Source organism: Varroa destructor, unplaced genomic scaffold (genome assembly GCF_002443255.2).
Source record: "Varroa destructor unplaced genomic scaffold, Vdes_3.0 BEIS01000002.1, whole genome shotgun sequence".
NCBI lineage: Eukaryota > Metazoa > Arthropoda > Arachnida > Mesostigmata > Varroidae > Varroa > Varroa destructor.
This window is the reverse complement of record NW_019211455.1, coordinates 17,716,212-17,734,677: the sequence shown is the minus strand read 5'-3', so window position 1 is coordinate 17,734,677 and position 18,466 is coordinate 17,716,212. Positions and strand designations below refer to the sequence as shown.

The 18,466-nt window shown below is 43.9% G+C and overlaps 1 protein-coding gene across 4 annotated transcripts in view; it reads left to right on the top strand.

Moving 5' to 3' along the window:
* Positions 1 to 18,466, top strand: part of LOC111245797 (uncharacterized) — a 67,332-nt gene that overhangs the window by 23,565 nt on the left and 25,301 nt on the right. Inside the window, exon 5 of one of the 4 annotated variants that reach the window (XR_015321428.1) lies at positions 9,037 to 9,419. The exons of 1 other annotated variant lie outside the window; for it this stretch is intronic. The gene's annotated coding sequence lies outside the window, so the exon portion shown is untranslated. Of the gene's footprint in view, positions 1 to 9,036; positions 9,420 to 14,258; positions 16,954 to 18,466 lie in introns of those variants that run through there. 2 more of the 4 variants (XM_022794595.2, XM_086980458.1) reach the window with 2 other exon arrangements.

Below are 18,466 nucleotides of genomic sequence, written 5' to 3'. Positions count from 1 at the left end.
CTAGCTCCTACCGACTAGCTGCTATATTCCACCAAGAGATTACGTCCCACAAACCTGAGCACCGCAAAATCAAATGTTCCAAGAAAGGTTGCCATAACTTCATTCTAAACTAGGGGGTCATATCGTATCAGCAGGCTACAAAGGGGCTATTGTCGACACATGCACAGTCGAATGTTCTAAAAGTAAAAGCAATCGAGCAGTCTAACTGGACTCAACTTCCCTCTCGTTCGGAGACCTACTAGCCCCCTATACTACATACATATATATCGTTTAGATTCAATTATATAGATTGGGTCGGTAAGCTATTGTCGACTACTATTTCTCTTTTTGAAGCTGGCTAGCAGAGTGTGAAAGTCAACGTTGTACTCAAAGACGTGTGAATCGACAACGGAACAAGAGACTGTCTAACAGTGTTACGCTACTTTCTAAGCAAACGCATCAAACAGCGTGAGCTATGCGGAAGGCATCCTCGTTGGAAGCCATATAGTTTAACTGTACACTCGTTTGCCACTACAGTTGATTAACGAGATAATCTACTCCCCAGTGAACTTGGTGAAGTTAAACTGCGATCGCGTCCAATCGTGAGATCACGCTTAGCCCATTGGCGGATGTCTTGCCAATGGGGACTGCCTATTTCAACCTGTCGACTAGAACTACCTTTCGTATAGATATTTCATTGTTCTTTTGAGAATAGTAAAGGCCAACATGCATACGGTGCGACCTGTCGGCGTGTGCCATAAAGTTGGTCAAAAAATGATCCCGCTAATTCTCGGCATCTCTTTGTTAAACATTTTTTAATCCGGTCAGCCTGAAATTTGCCGTGCTTTTTCTTTGGTATATTTCATATTTCGCCTAAATGTATTTATAGTAGTTTCGTGTACAAAAAATGTGTTACTCAAAAAACTGCTTTTGCATCACTGCTTCCTAGGCTGCTTCCTCACTGGTGGGAAATATGTAGGTGAGACAATGAGAATTGTGAAAGAGACCAAAGTCTAAAGTGCAGTATCTGACAGAGTTTGTTAGAACTAGTTTCAACATTTTAGAGCCGAGGATCTCGACAGAAGTCACGCTCCACACGGCCTCGAGGAACAAATTACACTGAACTACAAACTTTGGTAAAAATTCCGACAAGTCGCCATGAGCTATTTGTATTAGGGATCCCAGTCGGCGTCACTGCTACCACCTATTGCCTGCGTGCACTAGCGAACATATCAAAGGCTTCATATAAACTTGGTGATTCAGTGACCGACCGGATGACCATACGAGCATCATGGCTTGCGCGATAAAGAAGAAGCCAACAAAATTTGCACAAAATCGTTGCCGGCAGTAGAAGGCCTCTTGCAAAGAACAATGCGATTTCATTATATGACAGCATTTGACTTCATGAAGCTTTGCCAAGCCGGAAACAACTTTAACCGGTTGTTTGTAGTTCACAGCTCAGACATTACATTTACGACTATACGGATTTTGGCAGCACGACCTGAAACAAGGTCGGGATACGTCTGTTGTCCAAACACCTAAATAAATACCTCAGCAGCCAAGATTAGCTGGTTCGAAAAATTAATACTGGTTCAGGTAAGTTTTAGAGGAAATCATTTTTTCATCACCCGCGTGACTTATCGTTATAACTGTAATCATTAACTAGTAGTCACCGAGGCCTTTAATTCATACTCCGCATAACGGCACCCGTGCTCCAATCTCAAGCCCATCCAATCCCTTAGAGTCGTAATTACACCATACGTATCTGTCATAGTTACATACGATATGTGTATTAGAACATAATTTGATGCAATAGAATTCATCGTTGATGGCTGTAGAATCGTTCTCCAGGCCGGCCGCGCGTCCACGCGTATATCCAAGGTTTCTTGCTCGATAGGTGAAGAGCACCTGGTAGGCAAACTGTCAACGACTGGTCAATCAGCGGACTGTCTATGTGTGAAGCCTCAGGTGACGGATCAACCTGGAATTGAAATTGTTGTTCATGCATTCAACATACCGTCATGCGCTCCACCGTGACGTTGGCGTGTGCCAATTCCGATAGTCCGGACACGGATAGGTCGACGCGGCTTCATCTCGGGCGATTGTTCTAACTATGCTATCGCAGCGATAATTATAGTTATTGTTACTATGACTATTGCGATCACTCTAATCGGTAAAAAGGTGGCAGCGTTAGGTGAGTGGTCTTATAGCTAACAGTCTCGAGAATCGTGCCATGAATTCGACTGCACAGGATTCTCATTGTCTGCCTTTACAGGACACATTTACAGGAACGATTGCTATATACTCCATATGATATTCTTGAAAAAAGGCTCTTCGAAAGCATGTTCAGCTACTTTGTTCACGCAGTTTAAATATCAATAGCTCACGCTTTCGCACCTTAATCACCCTGTGAGACGGCAGTGGTAAGGCAGTAAGGCAGGGCCTTACCGTCACGCCTAATTAGACGTCTGCCACGAATGGTTTATACACGCAGTAGAACTCGTATTACTTTCTCCAGGTAGATCTGGAGTTTTATGGCGTAACTGCAATTCAGTCTACACACTAAATACACCAGGCCCACTGGTGCGTGTAAAACTTTTTGAGAAAATAAGATGTCTAATTATAAGATTTTTACCTAGGGCACAGTTGCATCTTTAGAACTTCATGGAAACTTATAAAACATTTTATACGAACGATCAACAGCTCCCGGTTGAAACGTTTCGGTGTCGAAGTGAACTTAGTTAATGTGTATCCTTAATATGTGCGAATTTTATTTATTTTTCCGTGTAAATGTATAAAAATGAAAATTGCAAAAAGTACAATTTTGATAGACAGTTAAATGGATTCATTATTATAGCCATAGACTCTACTAATAATGCTTACCATTAAATAACTTAGGAAAGAATATTGCGATACTTCAAGAGCTTGCCCTGATAACGAACATACCAGGTGCGAAACGAATTCCTTTATGAGTTTTTATTCAGCTAAAAAAGAGGAAGTATCGCGCTGCTTTTTTGTTGAATCATCATGAAGGTGCCTCCTCATTACGTTTGATATTCAATTATAACATCTGATAGTTAGGTACAAGTTCATAAATTTCATTTCAAGAGGTTAGGTATTTCAAGGTTAGGCTTAACTTGAATCTTACTACATAGCTAACAAAGATACCAAATTTGTATAGATACTGAAAGCCATTCGGCGCACTGGATACTTCGAGTTTTAAGTCCGCTACTGCCGTGAAGCTTTGCCATTCCTCGACTCTGAATACCAAAAGCTGCTTCTCCTAATCCTCTTCCCAGTAGGCATGGAATAACGTTGTTGTAACAACATAAATGTGTTATTTATCAGAACAAACTGATCAGGATTCAGACAACACCGTCGGCATTAACGACCAGCAACGCAAACCGTCACGTATTGATTTTTTCTATCGACAGCACTTCATTTTTGAGTTTGCCGGGAATCGCCAGAACGTATTCACCCAGTTCACTCTCTCAAACAATGTTAGACAAGGATCGCTAGTAGTTTCGTTCAACCCGGGAACAACATCATTCATTATTTCTCAGAAATCTCTAATAACGCAGAATTGGAGTTGGAACAGAGAAAAAAGAAACATGTTAAGAACACTGTTTAGGACGTGGAAGTTTTCCGTGCAAAGTTTGTCCTGTCACGGTGCAGGGTGTGCGTTCTTCTACTGGCGCCTATTTAGAAACGTAGGTTCGTTGCTGATAGCCTGAACCTGCCTCAGAGAAGTCGCTGATTCGCTCATCAACTGAGCTTTTCAGAACCTTGACGGGACGTCGCTTTTTTCCGTAGGTCGATCCCTTCTCCCCGTTAAGCTAGACATTAATGCCAATAAGGAACGCCTTAACGCACTTATTGGAAGCAGTGGTAACCTTTTTTAGCATAGTCTGCTGTTGTCATCTGTGGATTTTGTACGTTGTTAAATCTCTAAGACCTAGTGTACCTCTATATTTTGCATTTTGCGTTCGGTATCGTTGTTAGGCAGGCATTGCATTAACGAGACGAACCGTGTGCCCTAGCTCGAACCAAAACGATAATGTGTCCCTGGAGTTACCTACTAAACTATCATAGAGACAAACCTATCGGATGAATAACAGTGATTAATACAGAATTTAGTCTATTTAAATTAAAGCTACAAACTAACGTTATTTCAATAAATTTTTTTCTTTACATTTTTATAATACGAACTGTATTGTGCAAATTATTTGCTAAGAGCTGAACTATCGATCCTGCCCCCTGGGCTACTGGGCCAGAGAGAAATACGGACCCCTTTTGATTTCGATGCCTCAGGCCCTCTATTGCAGGCCCCCTAAATTCTATATTGATAATTTACTTAAAAGCTCACAATAGTAAGTTTTCAGGCTGTGATGAGTGCCTGAGCGTTATTTATTCTTGAACCTTAACGCCATATCAAAAGACGACAATACGAAAACTTGCATTTAAATGTACTTTGAATTTCCTGTTGTGCTATGATCTTTACACACTTGAAATGTATATGTGGGCTGTGTTAAAATTCTAGCCAGAAAAATCTCTTATAAGAGATATGAAGCTTAATTTTGTAATGATTTGTGGAGGAATCCTTATTTCTGCGTAGAACGCAGGTAAGCAAGTTATTCGAACGAGTTACCTGCTCTATTTACTATTCAGACCTTTAGATCGTCTGCGCAATCTCAGAATATTAGAGGATGCCAAGCAGACAGTAAGCCAAGATCATTTTTAGTCTTTCTCACAACTACATCGTGATGTGTGCATCTTAGTGCTTTTAGTATACTAAGTAATAATACGACAGGAACCAATAGACTTTTACTTTCTTTTCCTTTGGCTCAACTTTAAAATATTGGTCATAAATTCGCAGCCATAATCTAAATGTGTTGCTCGGGTTGGGGGTTGCTAGCCCAACAGGAACAAAAATGCAGAATTTGATTTTATGATTTATTGACGCAATGTGTCGCAGTAGACGTAACTAACGCGAACGATTGAAGCAAGTGCCCCTCTTCTCATTGGCACCCCGACAGTGAAAAAAACACGTACAATAACGTTTACATTAAATGTGATCAGTTGCTAGGTTAATGTCCAGGCACCGTTTTGCTTTTTTTCCGAAGAAATTTACATAACTCATATTACCTCTATGGCGACCGTAATAATGCGATATTGAATCGCATGGCGTACGTTTTTACGGGTTACAATCCCTCTTACATTATTTTATATGGCTTTCACGACACTTACCGCCAATCAACTGCGGTGATTAGAACGAGGCAGCAAAATTATCACACGCTCATAGTACTTTTATTGTCGTATGAGATATACATACGCTATGTTCTCTTCAACGCTTATCTCTGTGACCAGTCACCGTGCTAAACCCACGCATGAATTGAGAACAATAGCAATAAAGGCACGGCCAAAAAAAAAGGCAAATGGGGTCAAGTCCGAGTACTGTTTTCATTTCTCTACGAGATAAGGACCAGCCATCGATAACGGGCGAGTTTATGGTTACGCTAATGTCATTCAGCTCAGGCTTACGTCACTTTCATGGTTCAGGCTCTAAGCTAGCGTACTTGCACATATGCGGGAAAAGCCTGTATTGTACAGACACGGTGTCAAGCGTTCCATGTGGCTAATATACTTGTTAGCTGCTTCTAATGCTTCTTCCGCCGGCTTTTTCTCCAAACAAGCAAAAAGACCCCCCAGTAAAGACAATTCGAAGGAAGGGTTCTAACACCCTCCAACTGACTGTCGTTCTGGTAGATAGTGTTGTCTTTTCGACTGCTACAGGCACTATTCTACTCATCCGCTGTTATTTCTCTATCTATATCATTGTATAATAGAATCACAAGCAGATCGCTGGCCGCGATGTCGCTGTTGTGACGTTTTGGATGCTCCGATGCGCGTTGAAACAATTAAAATGTCGATACGCGCGACCCGAATGATTTAGACGGAGTGAGAGAAAGCAGAGGGTCAGGAAAGGAGGGTCAATAGGCCCACTCACCAATGGCAGGATCATGCCGGAAACTTGCTTTATCCAGGTACCATTACGATTCTGTTTGTTGTTATTATGGTTTTTATAGCCGCTGCTGTTGTTTTGTTGTTGCCTTTTAAACTTCCCCGTTTAGTACGCGACCGTACGTTTTGCTACAAATATTCTCTGTCGAATGCTTCAAGTGAGGTGATAACCAATTCTCCGCAACATTGTAAAATCCCGTTTAGCGGTCCTTGCTTGCCATTCTAGCGGTGTCAAGCCACCACATTACAGGTTTACGGAGAGAATCAACTAGTCATAAGCACACGGGTAATTTGTGCACTGGATGGCAGCCTTAAACATCCTTCAATTTCCTTCACGCCAATGCCTTTTATGTGCGCCTAAGTGGTAACACCTGGATGAACATGGATGTACGCGAGTATTAGCATTTTAACGAAACGAGATCCTGCTATTTTTGTCTGACATCACTATATAGAGGATATCATGCCACCAGGGTCATGCTTGTATAGTGTATGCTTTCTTCTCACGCAAAACTCGCCTATAAACCGCCTGAATAAAAGCGTTAAGATTGGCTTTCTTGGGCGAGTCGTCTTTCCCCGTTAGTCGTAGCAACTCTCAGGTAAACAGCCACACTTACCCTGATTTTGTAGTTTCCCGCTTCTTTCCCTGGCTCTTTCTGCCCCAAAGTTGGATATCTCATATTTTTTAGGGTGGCTTTTTTACAGTCAAGCCTAACGGGTATGTTCCACTTGTCAAAGTGTACATTCACACACATATGGACACAGATCTGATTCGACTTGAGGTTCCGTAGATGAGTCTGCATCCGCCTGTTCCAGCTGCCCAGAGGACCGTGCATGCCCAGTTCAGAAGAGAGCCGGCTGAGAAATTTCCAACCGTTTGGTGCGCTACTGCGCAAATAGGGCCAAAGGCGTCTATTTAAATGATCAAACGTTTATTGAAATAAGATCTAGTGACCATGGTGAGAATGGTCGATGAAAATGAATGGAAAAGCTTTCCGCTAAAAAAATATTGAAAGAAATTGGCAGATTCTTAGTTCATTTTGGCAATTTATTCCGCTCTAACGTCACAATAATTAAATTATGCTGTTTGTATACGGTGTGGTCAGTACTATCTGTGCTAGTAGAATCTGCGTGGAGGTTTTTTTAGCTTCAATTGAGTTCGGGGACACATTGTAGTCCGAGTTCGAATCCGGTCGTAAACACACTGTTTGTTTTATACGGGGATAAAGCGACTATCGAAAACAATGCTTGACGGCAGAACTAAGCAAAGACTCGAAATTTAGTTAAAAAGTAAATTATTCTTCAATATGGCCCACACTCGTTGTGAGCCTCTTTTGCATCATCATCATTTACATACGTGTATGTATTGAATAACGAAGCTTGTTTTCATTAGAAAATCAGAAGATCGATAGCGCATTAATATCGTAATGTATCGCTAGTGCCAACTGGGTATCATAGGGAAACTAATCTTAGTCTACCGCATCCGACGCCTTTGGAGAATGACGTTGTCCGAGGAGGTAATGCGTATTTCTAAGAGCGTTACGATAGCAACATCAACTACGCTGGCTATCGCTGGCTCGGATCTTGAAAGCGTTGGCAGATGATGACAGAGTATTTGTGAAAAGAAAACAACGGTGAAAAAAATTAATAGTTTCAGGAGCTGTTTGATCTGATTGCTACGCGTGGGTCACCTCAGATAAGTCCAGCAAGACTCCTCCCAGCAGACTGAAGGGCACTGACGAGGCAATGGCGAACACTTGTCGACATAAAGCGTATTGATAGTTAATGGTTTACTCAAGTTCGTATTTTATTTCGAGGTACATAAAGATATATGTAGGGTACAATGTTGCACGCTTTACTCTAAGAGGAACACGATTCACATCTGAGTTAAGCTTTAGGTTGTGACGTAAACAGCTTTTGCAATAAATCAATGCAAATTGACCACGACAAAAACGGAAAATCTAGGAAAACTCTAGGCGAATTTTCTGGCCGTCGTGTGAAATCTTCAAGGGTTTACTTGGACCGCTTGGCGCAGTGTCCCGTCAATGCCTGCTCTATAGATGTCTACGATACGTCTGTGTCGTACAAGCTTACGTTGGGCACCAGGTAGCAATTAGTGGTAAGTTACTCACATCTAAAAATTACCAATGATTACGTCTGTATAGTACATTACGAAAATATCTATTACTGCCAGTTGAGAAATGCAACGAATGAAGAACAACGAACTAGCGTTTCGTCAATGTTTTCCCGTGGGCATAAATGCCGTTGTAATGACGACGATTGTGCCGATTAGTTTATGTGCACGACACGGTGTCATGGCACCCCAATGCTACTGCAGTTACGGCAACATCTAACAACCACTTGAAACTAACGATACCAAGTTGCTGGTATAACCATAATGAATAGGTTACATTTGACACAGGATCAGGGTAACCTGCTTCTACAGACCCCTCATTCTACCCAACCATCATGCCCGAAGCAATGAATCTAGCCAAGAATCTGCCAAGCTGCCTCTATCTAAAATAGATTCTCACATCTATCTGTTATGTGTATCTCTGTTGATTTTTTTAGCGTTCCGTTTGTTACGCCGTCGGTTTGTTAGCATTAAGTAGGTTGCTAGTTATTTAACGCAGCGCTATTCATATCCAAAGCGAGCGACTGACAAACCCAAGTGCCAAAAATGGCTATATATATATATATATATATATATATCCACTATTCAGTATGCGCAACAACAAAACAAACGGCCAGTTGAGAGACGTTGAAAATGAATGCGAGCGTGAACATAACGTGTTGGATAAAAATGGCGTTGTATACTCCCGAATCTCGTCTGTAACTGTAAATTTCGGCCTACCACCAACTTTTCCATGGCGTGAAAAGTCGACAGCATGTGACAATGATCGGTAACCACTTATGTAGCGGCAGGACGTCGCTGGCCTCGCGTTGCGGAGCGTCCCGTCAGGCTGACTTGACTGCCAAATCGCTCCCACTGACGGGCGCTGATTGACACACTGCTAATGAGCTTTTCACCGTTCGCAGGCTTTTTACAACAAGATGTCTCGGGTGACGATCTAATATATTCGTTCCCACGCGAACGAAGTTGAGAAGGCGCAAGATAACTACTAGCTGTGGAGGCTGCAAGATGCAACGCTTGCCCCAGCCGGGTGAACGAATAGACTTTGTGGGGTTATTAAGTTCTCCAACGGACTGAACGACACCTGGTGATCGAAGGCACTCGCGTGAAAGCGACGCGGAGGTCAGGGGAAAAGCTCGTTGTTGTGACAATCTCACCGCGAAACAACATAACGACACTTCTAAGAAGGCTGCTTGCAGGAACCATATCAAGTGCTATGAGCCGTCGGGCTATCTGACCCATCAGGGTATATGGTGATATAGTTTATTGTATCATATTGAAAGAGGTAATATTAGGTTTTGTTTTTCCTTCTTAGGGAATATGTTGTGTTTGATGCATTTGGTCTTAAATGTATCCTAAAATGCTGATAAATCTAAATAAATTCTTAAATACATATATATATATATATATATATATATATATATATATATATGTATTTAAGAATTTATTTATATATATATGTATGTAACGCATAAGTTAATATTCAAGCAACGTAAAGGAATCTTCTTCCAAACCAACTAAATATAATAAGTAAATGGTTATCAGGTAGCCATAAACAATAAAAAAATGTATCGTAAAAACCCATCCTAAACGTGTTGAAACTGCTGGACAGGCCAATATGGACACCTTGTACGTTATTATTTAGATATTTATTTTTATACATTAAGTGAATAGGGAATTGTAAGCACAGATATCATTTTTTTTATGACTTGATGGACTTAAGTGTTAGTTGCGTTTGTATTCTTGAGAATTTAGATGGATTCGCAGGATAGGTAAGATTTTTGTGATTTTCGATGTTTTCCTCAGGGCGAACCAGGTTTAGTCCTGACGAAATATACATATGCAATGTAAGTAGGTTGGAGATAAGATGATTCAATCATTTTCTCGTTCTCCCTTTAAACGCAAACCATGCCCACACCTCTATTTAACACTGACGCTGTTATTAAACTGTTAATGAGTACGAGTCTCGGATATGTTCTTAATTAGCAAAGATGTCGCAATGCAAACGATGACAGATACGCTTCGCTGTTCAACAGGTCTAAATCGAATGATCCACGTACACGTTTCTATTAATTGTTGTCGGCGTTTGTAATACAAATGCCTATTTGTACAGTCGCCGTGACCTGTGCTAGGACAAAGGTCGAGCAAAAAGAAATTCGCAGCAATAGATACCAGACGTTGCCGCTCGTTGAAAAGATTTGCGCGATATTTTTTGTTGTTATCGACTTTGTTCGACCCCTCTTTACCAGCTCAGCACTTTTGCTTCGTTTGACAACAGCGGCCGCCGCCATTTTGCTGTTGTTGTTGCTTGTCACGTTTATTTTACTGGTCGACGCTCGTCGCTATTGTGTAATGACATGGATGATCGTCGTAAGCTTGTGGATATCTAGTATCCTGCTTTCTCATCCTGTGTTACGCTTACGTGGACGACAACAGCACGACCAAGCACTGTTTATTCACGCTGTTTACCAATAGGGTTTTTTCAAAAGAGCAATCGAACATAGACATACGTGCACAGACACACATCCACCACCGCATCCAAACTAACGAGAGACAAAAATGCCGACTATGGGAAAATCTTGATGAGAAATCAGTCGTGTTTCTGGTATTAATAGCAGCGTCAAACGCACCACTGAACGTAGACCCAGCGTCAACTTAAGCATGGCTGAACAAAGAGATGAAGCACATGTAGCTAGAAATGTCTCTACGACAAATACGTTGCCGAGTTAGATCCGTATTAGCGTTAATCAGACGGACTATGTCGTACATAACGGTACAAACGTAAATTTTTAATCTTTATGCAGGCGGCAGCTTTGTGTCGTTGTTTCCCTGAGGAACGACATTCTTTGATGGCCTTCGACAATACTCGTAAAGTAAAAAACGCTCATTGGAAGTACATATTGTACATGAGATCTATGTGGAAAAACGCAGCGGTAGAATCATCGATATATTTACCAATCAGAGCGTATATTTCCAAGGAAACGGAAACAAAGCTATAATTTAAAGCACCGATAAGTGCTCCTACACAACCCACAATAGATAAGTTAATTATCTACAGTTGAACAAGATATATCAAGATCAGAGCGATAAACAGCGGCCGTATAAGCTGATACCAGCGCTGTAAGTGGAGGCGAGAGTTCGGGTGCGGGCATGGAAACACTTTATGTTTGTAATGGTTCGATTCAGTCGTTTAAAAAAATGTCTAACAGTTAAGTAGAAGACGTAAAACATTTATTTTATTACAATCCATCTAAAAGTCGAGAGGGTAACACCAAAACAAGCTTTGATTTTGTTAGCTTTAATCTGCACTTTTGTTTCAAGCTAATTGCACCCTAAAGCTGGTTCATACATCCATATTCCGCCCATGTTCACTCAAATCAGTATGAACAACAAAACGGAACTTGTCGCAAGGTCTATCCAGCCTGCTACTTTCGGCGTAACCTATTATCTACATAAAGTTGTAACTTATGCCTTACTTCATATTGTAATGTTCATTTCAAATTATTACTATCTCTTGAGCTAACTAAAAAGCAAAGACAAAGCTCAAATATAAGAGAGGACCCCGTCTATGGCATTCTTTTTAGGACAGAACAAACACTAGCTGTCGATCTAATTCATTTTCCTTGGCTTTGGTCATGACGATCACCTATGTTGGCCAATGATTACCAGCATGTCTCTTTAGGAGGCTACCTCCCTCGTGCAACCTAAGCCAAGTACTTGGCTGTTGTTGAACTTCAAACAGATTTTTAAGCAGAAAATAGCTGGCTGCACCCCTAGTAATGTACAAGCTATGACCTAAGTAATGGATTCCAGTTCGCCTAGTGATAATCGCACAAAGACAGCAAGCGTATCTTTAATGCCCGTTCATGGTCGCGAGCACCACCCCACGTTCGTGATGGCTTTGTTGTTTTTAGCTAATGCCACCTGCTACGCAATAAAAACGACTGACCGACTGCGCAGTCTAGTTTTAGGCTCATAATATTTCGTACTCATCTACTTATTGCTATTTGATCTTGTAGAACTCCTCTCGGTACCCGCTCCCGACCATGATTTGCGGGGCTTGTCGAGAATGTATTGCTCTGACTATCTCTCCTAGGATTTACATCGCTGTGGCACATGTCCTTATCGACTGAATTAAATCGTGCACCCACACACAGGCGGCTTTAGCCTATCGGCGTCTTCTGACATTTGGATGAAACGAATTACCGGTAGCAGGAGCAGCCAACACAAGGGCACTACCGCTCCATAGGACCGTGATCCGGTCAGCTGTGGTCACGAGCTATCCGGCAGTCTGATGTGACCTTCCTTTGACCTGGTGTACTTTCGATATTAAGTGGGATAGCCTACGATACAATGCACTATAAGACCTCATCCTGCGTATGACGTTCGTCCTGCATCGACGCATATATATATATATATATATATATATATGCTTTACCTGCACATTTCGTACAAACCAGCTTCATATATGAAAAGAATATACTGCCATAGGTGCTTTCTATCTCGAGTCTGCTGCAGTCGACCCACGCCCAACCAACTCGTCCCAGTCTTAGTGGGTCTATCTAGTCTAGGTCGGCAAAGGTGGAGCGGCTATGTACTGGCAGCACTTCCCATCGTCTGATACGTCTCATCCGGATAGCTTGCCGTACATGGACGCTGATGGTACTCGTTTTGATTTACGATGGTGCTCCTGCTATTCAATCAAGCTTTCGTGTCGTGATGCTCATCATGGATAAGCGGCTAATTTTCGTGCCTATAGTTTTTTCATAATATAATTATAACCTTTGATCAATGCAATATTTACGTTCCTGTCAAGATGCGAATGATACCTCAGTGATGATTTTAAAACTGATGTCCTGAACTGACGTAGGACGTTCGAGTATGTTCTAACATGTTTCAGAATGTCGATCATAATCGTGTACTCTCAGCCTCGACAATCCTTGCCTACGGCTCTATACCGTTTTTTCCTCCGTTGGGGCATCTCAGAAATCTGATTTGCATTAGCGTAGGGTTGTCATTTATGCAGCGGTAGAGAAGTAACCCGTAGCCGTTCCACATGCAAAACTAATTCAACTATTTTTCGCTATTTGACACGGCTACGCCATAGCGGCAAATATATCATACATTCATAGCATTATATAACCTGTGCCTAGTGCGGTGCCTTCGTCGCAGACAACAGCATCGTCGTACTACTGGTTCAAATCCGAACGTGGTTCGTTTGCTTTCAATTGACTACCAGGCAGCGCAACGGCCATCAGTAGAGGATAGAAGAAACGAGAGCTGCAGTGTTGACTGGTGGCTGGGGTCTGATAGCGGACCGGTAGGCTGGGTCGCTGCTGATCGCTATACTATGGCACCTTCCAATGACCCTACTCAACTAACTCCGACTGGGTACGGGTCGTGTAGCCATCGCAGTTCGGTACCGACACCAACTAGCGTCGCAGTTTGAGCAAACGACGCTAGCGCTTCGTTGTACAACTGAACCTGCAAGCAGAAGCGTCATCACCAGCAGCTAGTTTTCTCTATGAAAGAATAACGCGGCTCGGCTGTTAGGATAGTTGATCCTCGTTGGATTACCCTGCTTCACGATGGGTAGAGCCACTACGAGCCCGAAGCGGGCCGGCACCGGAGTCCTGCGAATGCCGCTACCGAAGTCTCGTCGTCGTCGTCGTCGTCTTTGGAGCCCCCATTGAGCGACCAACAATTGTTCGTCGTTCGCCTCTCCGGACGTTGTTCACTGACTGACTGACTGACTGCCAGCCAGACAGCCAGCACTGCCTGGCTGTGCGCGTCTCTATCTGACGATCTGAGTTCCCTCTCTGTCCTTTCCTTTGAGCTGTGGCTACTTCTGTATCACCCTTAGTGGCATCGGTTCGGCAGTTGATGCCGCTCGATGTTTGAGTTTGGTCGCCGCCGCCGCGGCGGCGTAACGCCCAGAAGCGGGCTCAGCCACGGCGGCACCACTTGCTTGCTGTGTCGTGGTGCCAGCCGCGGCGATGCTGATGCCGACCGTCGAGTGAGTGGACTGCCGCCGCCTCCGCCGTAGCAGCTGCTGCTGGTGCTCCCGCTTAGAGTGGCGAGGGTCGTCGCGAAAAGCTGGCATGAGCAAGAAACAACCAACGAGCGGCCAAATAGGTTATTGCTGTATCCAACCACAGTCGACGGTGTGAGCCGTAGCGCTGCTGCCGGTTAAAGCTGCCAGTCGTGCAGAGCGTGGTGGCTCAGCGCGCCGCTCATTCGTGGCTCTGCCGCACGGTGGCGTTTGCTGGTAGCCGGAGTTCTGTCAAATTGTTTGCCTTCGCTATAGTTGTTCTACTATAGATCTGACTTGAAGAGAGGGCTTTGCATTGACTGACGGACCGATGTGGCCTAATGCCCGCTTTGTTTTATTCAACAACGTACCGTGATGATGAAAGCACGCGCATAATTAGTTATGCCTAACTGAACAGTGTCTTGATTTCGTTGCAACAGTTCGTCCCGCCTAATCTATCGTAATGGCCTTGCGGTCCTTCTGCACGGACAGCCGGAGCCTTTAGTAGGCCGTTGGTCGCCCCTACCACGTCGCTTCTTTGTGGGGTAATTTCACTAACTTCCCAGCGCTTCAACTAGCTGGCAGATAAGTCAGCAGCAATAAGACTCGCCGTAGGTCTGCTTCACTACGAGCATGAGTTAGCATTACCGCCATAGGACGAACAGAGAACAACAGTGGCCGGGGCGGCAGCCAATTTATCCAGGTACGACTCCACCGGTTCATCGACGACCGAGGCCTTCGGAAAGAGCTAGAAGCTCGAGAACGTAAGGTTTTGCTAACGGGTTTCGACCACCGTAAACATCCATATACTTATAAAGGCATCCGTCTATTTAGTCACCTAAACGATGCCTCCACCTTCGACCTTCAACAAGCAGTTGAAAACGGACAATGCGCCAAGGTTGCCCAAAAAAAGAAGTTGTCATGGAAATGCCAAGCGGATGAGAGACATGAAAGGCCTCAGACAGTCCTAAACACTTCTGGTGGTCAGGACAACAACAATAGCAACAACGTTCTGATGCTGTGACGACGCTTGACGACAAACAGAATACCGTTTCTGTTGTGTATGAGATGTTAGCTGTGTTTGTGTTCCTTGCGTGTCTCTGCGTATTCCAATGTGTTTGTCGCTTAGCCGGTTGCTTTTAAATCAATTTTCCTACTTGCCGTCTTACTTACGGACACGAAGATACCAAGTGCGTTGGGCAGGATACGAATCAATTAGAACGGGTTAAGAACGGGCGCCTAGTCCACGTGAAACCGGTGGAAAGACAGCGCTTTTTAATTTCAGTTGAAGAAAGCGTTCCAACGTGGTAGCTACTCGCGATGCAATATTGTAAAATAAGAAAGCAAAGAAGAAAAGTTCTTGTGATCTTTATACGATAGTCTCCGAAATAAAAAGCAAAAAGGATCGTTTAGGTTATGTACAACTCTGTTGATGTGGTGCTTCCTGCTTATTTTCAATTTTCACTGTGCCTGGTTCAGTGACCGCAGCGGCAAGAGATAATATTTTCGCGTGTCTAACGCGCTGGTAGTGGTAAACAACAATAATTAGCGGCAGTTTAAAGTTCGACCTATTATCGCCTGCGTACCTCACACACTCGGAAGTAGTGTCCTGTGTTGAAGTGCTGTGTAATGTGCGTTATTGGCCAATGTATGTGGATTCCTCACGCTGGGATATCGCTGACGCATCGGCCTTAATTCAGCTGCTGATCCTCAGCTTTCAGCTGGTTTCTGGAGACCTTTCGTTGTTCGTCTGTGCCATAACCGCAGTCGTGGCCGAGCTGTTCGAGTTACCGTGCTGGAGTGCTCGAGTGCTTCTTCGTCGACCCGTTCTATCCTGCCATATTTAATCGCTTCTTCATTTTCGAGAGTCGCCAAGCCGTTCGGAGCGCCATGGAACAACACGGATCCCGAATCGTCGCCGCGGCTGCATCATCTGTAGAACGGCAGCGTCGCCGGTATCAGGTACGTAGGATGCGTGATCTGTGGCGGGTTCGCCAGAGTTTTGGGATCACAGTGGCCGCTGGCGCCGCCATCGTTGCTGCCCCTCCGATCGTCAGTCGCGGAATGAGTTGCTTATGGCAGCAATACTCAGGACAACTGATGTTGATAGACGAGCTTACGGAGAACAGGCCTGCCCAAAAAGAAGAACCGAGTCACTAGAAGGGCTGAGTCGATCGAACGGTTCCACCAGAGGTCTTCGCGGTCGTCCCAAGTACGGAATCGCCCGTCCGCGATCACCGTCATTCCCGTCGCCAATAGCGACATCTACGAACACCATTACACTTGTAACTATTGCCATTGCTGGTGGTGATGATTCTGATGCCGGTACCGCTGCAGCTGCCGGCGTTTCTACGTAGCCAGGCTGCCAATCGAATGACCCGATTCAGGGAGAGACAGCGCACCGCTTGTCCTACAGTTATTGGTGTCGTGATATTGGTGGCCAAAGTTCTTTCATTTGGTGATGGGGATCAAGTTAGGAGCAACGACGGCGCCGAAGACGGCCAGGTCTATAAGCGAGATAAACTCACCCAGAAAAGTGCCAGTCGTCAGAAGGACATAGCACTAAAAGTCTCAGTGCCTCCCTACGCGTCTGTCTACTCGAATTTTGTCACCGGTTGTTTGACTTCGGAGCTAACCAGGAACTTTAGTCCCCTCACTTTATCTCAGCACAGACTTGTCGCATCGTTTCCGTTTTAGCTACTGGTAACGGGGAGGAGGTATACTGACAGAAATCGACGGAAGAACAAAAACTACTAAAGAATCATTCATTCAGAAAAAAAGACTTGTATAGGTAGGTTATGATTGGCCAGGTTCCTAAGTCTTCTCTGATTCCCTCCGCGCGACTGACGTTTCTGAATATTCTAGTCGCTAAAGTAATCTCAGGGACAACTTATAAGGATTGCTAAATACTGCGGAGATCTGGGCCTGCACAGAAGTACGCGTAGCTATTGATAAAAATTGGCACAAATACGCCGCGTGTCATTCATGGATGGCAGATCTTAACTGCGAACCTTCTATGACAAATTAGTGCCAAACGCTTCCTATATGACACTGTGTTGAGAGACACAAACTTAACGTGTGTATGCCTTGGGCTCTAGACAACCCTTGGGCTCTTGAAGCGACCAAGTCAGTTCTAGGTCTGCTAGAAATGCGTATTCAAGATAACAAGTTTTGTTGAATACGCATGAGGTGGCCGATAACCTAATTCACACCAGCCAACAGTGAACTGTGTAATTTCGAAAGTAATCAAAATAATACGATTGCACACACATCAGGTACAGTGATTCCTATGAAGTTTAATCTGCAACGATGTTCCTACTAAATAATGGTATAAATGGTAACGATACGTCAAGCCAGCCTTACCAGTGTCAAACAGTGATTTCCTGGCAAAAATGCGTTTTATGTTGAGGGACTCGCTACAAGTGAGACACACTTCATTAGTCCTTCAAATGGCGCTTGTATATGAAACAGCCATTGTTTCGGTAACAAAAAAAAACCTAAGGGTTGACTGGACGACATCATGCGGCAGCATAACACAATTTAATATGCGGCCGTCACTACGCAACAAGAATCTCTTAGAAAGCTCAACTGTCGCTCACATGTAAGACTATATGAGAAAGAAGCCAAGCACACCAGCGCGCTTTAGATGATTTTTGATCATCAGTTATCAGTAACGCGTTTCTACGTTGAATAGTCACTATTGTTCATATACACTGGCAGGGCAAAGTTATATTACCCATTATACCTAACCCGATTATGCCCTGTTATCGGCTGACAATACGAGATTATCAATATGTCAGCCAAAATCGCCCATGTATTGTGTGCGTTGCGCCACCGCTTCTAACATTCTCTAGCAAACGAGTGGGCTTATCTACTACACAGGCAGGCACGCAGGCAGACAAGGTTCTCTTCCAGAAAGGAACTAAAATAGAAGAACTGAAGTTCATTTGTAGATACAGGCAACTAAATAACGTGCTCGTTCTCTAGGTAGCTTAACATTCTTTTCCATAGGTCGGGTTTTGATCTGCCACAGAACAGCATTGACTGGGCCCGTGACGCTGCAGAAGCCACAGCCTTGCCGAGACGGGTAGTAAGCAGATGTTGTAGCGAACCCCCCGATCAAATCGGCCAAGCGTGAGAGCGACGGACCGCGAACGACCACAGTATACCCGTGCTGGAGTGGTACTACGAACAGCACAATAACAATGATCGAGCCGAAGGACCTTAGTTACTATCTCGCCTATCCCACCATCATCATGAACAACATCATTAACGACACCAACGGCAGGCGCTTGTCAGCATGC